This window comes from Felis catus, chromosome D1 (genome assembly GCF_018350175.1).
Source record: "Felis catus isolate Fca126 chromosome D1, F.catus_Fca126_mat1.0, whole genome shotgun sequence".
Lineage (NCBI taxonomy): Eukaryota > Metazoa > Chordata > Mammalia > Carnivora > Felidae > Felis > Felis catus.
In genome coordinates this window covers 4,909,003-4,915,525 of record NC_058377.1, presented here as the reverse complement: position 1 = coordinate 4,915,525, position 6,523 = coordinate 4,909,003, and the positions used below count along the sequence as shown (strand labels likewise).

At 39.3% G+C, this 6,523-nt stretch overlaps 1 non-coding gene across 1 annotated transcript; it reads right to left on the bottom strand.

Moving 5' to 3' along the window:
* Positions 1-211: 211 nt before the first annotated feature.
* On the bottom strand, positions 212-318 carry LOC111556899. Its single transcript, XR_002736605.1, has one exon. It is a non-coding gene; the product is annotated as a U6 spliceosomal RNA (small nuclear RNA).
* Positions 319-6,523: the final 6,205 nt, after the last annotated feature.

Here is a 6,523-nt window from a genome sequence, read left to right as displayed (position 1 = left end):
CTTAGAACAACCAATCATAAACCCCTTTCCTCCAAAAAGAAGAAAAAAGAAGGAAGGCAATAATAAAGTTAAGAGCAGAAGATTAGCAAAACTAAATTCTAGTTCTTTGAAAAGATGAATATAATAAGCAAGAAATACCTACAGTAAGATTAAGCAAGAGAAAAAGGGAGAAGGATATGGTTAAATCAAATTTATTTTTTTTTGTTATTTTTTTTTAATGGAACGCTTCATGAATTTGCGTGTCATCCTTGCGCAGGGGCCATGCTAATCTTCTCTGTATCGTTCCAATTTTAGTATATGTGCTGCCGAGGTGAGCACAAATCAAATTTAATTTAAAAAGGAAAATAAAAAAGATATCAGTTATTTAAAAATTATTCAAAAAGTTACTCTAAACAGCTTACACTAATAAATTTGAAAACAGACAAAATGAAAAAAGTTCTAGAAATGTACAAAACACAAACATTGATGCAAGAAAGAGAATGGGAAGGGCCCCTGGGTGGCCTGTCAATTGAGCATCTGACTCTTGATTTCAGTTCAAGGTCATGATCAAACAGTTTGTGAATTCGAGCCCCACATCAGGCTCTGTGCTGACATTACTGAGCCTGCTTGGGATTCTCTCTGTCTCTTTTCTCTCTCTGCCCTTTCCACATGCTCTCCCACTCTTTCTCTTTCTCAAAATAAAAAATAAATGAACTTAAGAAAAACAAAGAGAAGTTTTATAGGGCAGTAAGTATCAAATAAATTAAAATGGTATTAAAGACTATTTCTACCCCCAAAACCAAGCTATCTTGGCTTTGCAGGACAATTCTACGAATTTTTCAAGGAATAATTCTTTATTATTTTATATAAATTATTTCAGAAAAAATTGAATAAAAAAGATGCCCAATTCTTTTTATGAGGTTAGTGTAATGTTTTGGGTTTTTTTCTCAAAATTTAATTTAAATTCTAGGGACACCTGGGTGGCTCAGTTGGTTGAGTGTCCGATTTCAGCTCAGGTCATGATCTCACAGTCTATGAGTTTGAGCCCTGCATTGGGCTCTGTGCTGACAGCTCCGAGCCTGGAGCCTGCCTCAGATACTGTGACTCCCCCTCTCTCTCTGCCCCTCCCCTGCTTATGCTCTGTCTCTCTGTCTCAAAAATAAATAAAAACAGAGAGAAGCTTCAAGAAAGATGGCAACGTAGGAGGACTGGGCTCACCACGTGATCCTAAGTGATCACACTTAGATTCCCCCCACATCTGCCTAAATAACCCAGAACACTGCCAGAAGACTAGCAAAATGGACCCTCCAGAGCCAAGTGTAGAAAAGAGGCCCATGGAAAAGGGTAGGAAGGGCAGACAGGTGGTGCACGCTACACAGACGGGCAGGAGGGAGCCATGGCAGTAGAGGGGCAGCCCACCCAGCAAGGCATAGCCCCCAAGTCTGGCTTGTAAAAGCAGAGGGGCTGGACTGCATGAGTTGTGACAGCCAGCGGGACTTAACATCTGGAATGTTAAGAGTCAATAGCTCTGCTTTCAGAGAGTGGGGAGGGTGAGAGAACAATGGGAGGGAGAGGTGTAGAGCCCAGGAAGACAGAGATCATCTCTGCGGGAACAAAGGTGCTGGCCAGCTCCATCTCCCTCTCCCATTCCCCAGACAAAACCCCAAAGGGAACCAGTTCCCATCACCGAACTTGCTTGCACTGCGCACACACCCAATGTTGTGCTTCAGTGGATCCATCCCTCTAACAGGTTGGCCTCCGTGCTTGTGCTGCAGGGCACCTCCTGAAGGGGACCACTGAGGGCAAAGTGAGCGGAACCTGCCCGTCCCACCCATGTGCTCCTTGTGGATCCACCCTGGATAATACGCCCTTGGCCAGATCCCATCAGCAGCACCACAAGCTTCACAGTGTGCAAGTAGCCCAGACAGGGGCCACACCACTCCATAGTGAGTCCTGCCCCTAGGAGAGGGGAAGATAAGGTACACACCAGTCTGTGGCCCCAGCGGTGGGCTGGGGACAGACATCAGGTCTGACTGAGGTCCCGCCCACCAACACAAGTTTCTCCAGACAGTGCAGGGGAAGTGCCCTGCAGTTTGGAGCTACCACAGGGACTTTGGTAACGATGAAATGGAAAAATTCTCAAAAGAAACTTCAGGAAATAGCAACAGCTAACAAATTGATCAAAAACGATATAACAGAAAAAGAATTTAGAATAATAGTCATAAAATTAATCACTGGGCTTGAAAAAAGTAGAGAGGACAGCAGAGAATCTATTACTACAGAGATCACAGGACTAAGAAACGGTCAGGAGTAGCTAAAAACTGCTATAAATGAGCTGCAAAATAAAATGGAAGTGACCACAGCTCCGATTGAAGAGGCAGAGGAGAGAATAGGTGAATTAGAAGATAACATTATGGAAAAAGAAGAAGCTGAGAAAAAGAGAGATAAAAAAAAATCCAGGAGTATGAGGGGAGAATTAGAGAACTAAGTGACACAATTAAAGCAATAATATATGCATAATTGGGATTCCAGAGGAGGAAAAGGGAGGGAAAGGTGCTGAAGGTGTGCTTGAACAAATCATAGATGAGAACTTTCCTGATAAGGGGAAGGAAAAAGGCATTGAAATCCAAGAGGCACAGAGAACTCCCTTCAGATATAACTTGAATTGATCTTCTGGACAACATATCAGAGTGAAACTGGCAAAATACAAGGATAAAGAGAAAATTCTGAAAGCAGCTTGGGATAAACGTGCTCTAACATATAAAGGGAGACCAATAAGACTAGTGATGGATCTATCTACCGAAACTTGGCAGGCCAGAGAGGAATGGCAGGAAATCTTCAAGGTAATGAAAAGAAAAAATACGCAGATGAGAATCCTTTATCAAGCAAGTCTGTCATTTAGAATAGAAGGAGAGATAAAGGTCTTCCCAAACAGACAAAAACTGAAGGAATTCATCACCACTAAACCAGCCCTACAAGAGATCCTAAGGATGATTCTATGAGTGAAATGTTGCAAGGACCACAAAGTACCAGAGACATCACTACAAGCATGAAACCTACAGACATCACAATGACTTGAAAACCCATATCTTTCCATAATAACACTGAATGTAAATGGACTAAATGCTCCAACCAAAAGACATAGGGTATCAAAATGGATAAAAAAACAAGACCCATCTATTTTCTGTCTACAAGAGACACATTTTAGACTTGAGGACACCTTCAGATTGAAATTGAGGGGATGGAGAACTATCTATCATGCTACCAGAACTCAAAAGAAAGCTGAAGTAGCCAAGCTTATATCTGACAAACTAGATGTTAAATTAAAAGCTGTAACAAGAGATGAAGAAGGGCATTATATAATAATTACAGGGGCTATCCATCAGGAAGAACTAACAATTATATATGTCTATGTGCCAAATACAGAAGCCCCCAAATATATAAAACAATTGATTCCAAACATAAGCAACCTTATTGATAAGAATGTGGTAATAGCAGGGGACTTTAATACCCTACTGACAACAATGGATAGATCATCTAGACACATGGTCAGTAAAGAAACAAGGGCCCTGAATGATATATTGGATCAGATGGACTTGACAGATATATTTAGAACTCTGCATCCCAAAGCAACAGAATATTCTTTCTTCTCGAGTGCACATGGAACATTCTCCAAGACAGATCACATACTGGGTCACAAAACAGCCCTTCATAAGTATAAAAGAATTAAGATCATACCATGCACACTTTCAGATCACAATGCAATAAAGCTTGAAATCAACCACAGGAAAAAGACTGGAAAACCTCCAAAAGAATGAAGGTTAAAGAACAACCTACTAAACAATAAATGGGTTAACCAGGCAATTAGAAAAGAAATTAAGAAACATATGGAAACAAATGAAAATGAAAATACAACAATCCAAACGCTTTGGGATTCAGCAAAGGCAGTCCTGACAGGAAAATACATTGCAATCCAGGCCAATATCAAGAAACAAGAAAAAATCCCAAATACAAAATCTAACAGCACACCTAAAGGAAATAGAAGCAGAACAGCAAAGACACCCTAAACACTGCAGAAGAAGAGAAATAATAAAGATCACAACAGAAATAAACAATATAGAATCTAAAAAAACTGTAGAGCAGATCAGTGAAACCAAGAGTTGGTTTTTTGAAACAAACAAAATTGATAAACCTCTAGCCAGGCTTCTCAAAAAAAAAAATGGAGATGACCCAAATAGATAAAATCATGAATGAAAATGGAATTATTACAACCAATCTCTCAGAAATACAATCAATTATCAGGGAATACTATGAAAAAATACATGCCAACAAACTGGACAACCTGGAAGAAATGGGAAAATTCCTAAGCACCACACACTTCCAAAACTCAAACAGGAAGAAAGAGAAAACTTGAACACCCCTAACCAGCGAAGAAATTGAATCAGTTATCAAAAATTTCCCAACACATAAGAGTTCAGGTCCAGATGGCGTCCCTGGGGAATTCTCTCAGACAGGACTCTCTCAGAGTCCAGGAGCAGATGCCTTCCCAGGGGAGTTCTAAAGCAGAGATAATACCTATCCTTCTCAAGCTGTTCCAAAACATAGAAAGGGAAGGAAAACTTCCAGACTCCTTTCATGAAGCCAGCATTACGTTGGTTCCTAAACCAGACAGAGACCCAGCAAAAAAAAGAGAACTAGAGGACAATATCCCTGATGAATATGGGTGCAAAAATTCTCAACAATATACTAGGAAATCGTATTAAACAGCATATAAAAAGAATTATACACCATGATCAAGTGGGATTCATTCCTAGGATGCACGGCTCATTCAACATTCCCAAATCGATGTGATACATCACATTAATGAAAGAAAAGATAAGGACCATATGATCCTGTCAATCAATGCAGAAAAATCATTTCACAAAATTCAGCATCCTTTCTAAATAAAAACCATCAAGAAAGTCGGGATAGAAGGAACATGCTTAAACATCATAGAAACCATTTATGAAAAGCCCACAGCTAGTATCATCCTCAATAGGGAAAAAATAAGAGCTTTCTCCCTGAGATCAGGCACAAAACAGGGATGTTCACTCTCACCCCTGTTGTTTAGCATAGTGTTGTTAGTGCTACCAACAGCAATCAGACAACAAAAGGAAATCAAAGGTATCAAAATTGGCAAAGATGAAGTCAAACTTTCACTTTTTGCAGATGACATGATATCATTCATGGAAAACCCTACAGACTCTACTAAAAGTCTGCTAGAAGTGATACATGAATTCAGCAATGTTGCAGGATACAAAATCAATGTACAGAAATCAGTTGCATTCTTATACACTAATAATGAACCAACAGAAAGACAAATAAAGAAACTGATCCTATTCACAACTGCACCAAGAAACATAAAATATCTAGGAATAAACCTAACCAAAAACTTAAAAGATCTGTATGCTGAAAACTATAGAAAGCTTATGAAGGAAATTGAAGAAGATATAAGGAAATGGAAAAAATTTCCATGCTCATGTATTGGAAGAATAAACCTTGTCAAAATGTCAGTACTACCCAAAGCTATCTACACATTCAATGCAATCCCAATCAAAATTGCACCAGCATTATTCTCAAAGCTAGAACAAGCAATTCTAAAATTTGTATGGAACCACAAAAGACCCCGAATAGCCAAAGTAATTTTGAAAAAGACCAAAGCAGAAGGCATCACAATCCCAGACATCAGCCTCTACTACAAAGCTGTCATCATCAAGAAAGCATGGTATTGGCACAAAAACAGACACATAGACCAATGGAATAGAATAGAAACCCCAGAACTAGACCCACAAAAGTATGGCCAACTCATCTTTAACAAAGCAGGAAAGAACATCCAATGGAAAAAAGACAGTCTCTTTAACAAATGGTGCTGGGAGAACGGGACAGCAACATGCAGAAGGATGAAACTAGACCACTTTCTTACACATTCACAAAAGTAAACTCAAAATGGATGAAGGACCTGAATGTAAGACAAGAAACCATCAAAACCCTGGAGGAGAAAGCAGTTAAAAAAAAAAAAAACCTCTCTAACCTCAGCTGCAGCAATTTCTTACTTGACACATCTCCAAAGGCAAGGGAATTAAAAGAAAAAATGAACCTTTGGACCTCATGAAGACAAAAAGCTTCTACACAGCAAAGGAAACAATCAACAAAATTAAAAGGCAACCGACAGAATGAGAAAAGATATTTGCAAATGACATATTGGACAAAGGGCTAGTATCCAAAATCTATTAAGAGCTCACCAAACTCCACACCCAAAAAACAAATAATCCAGTGAATAAATGGGCAGAAAACATGAATAGACACTTCTCTAAAGAAGACATGAGCTGGACCTTCAAAGTGAGTAAGATCTGGACATATAAAGGTAAGTATGGGACTAAGAGAGGTACTCCAACGGGGGGAAATAATGCGATCATAATGAATAAGAAGAAACAAGTTTCATTTGGTTGGCGTATAAAAGCACCAAAAGGAAGTAGGAAAACTCACAGGACAAAGGAGTTTGAGG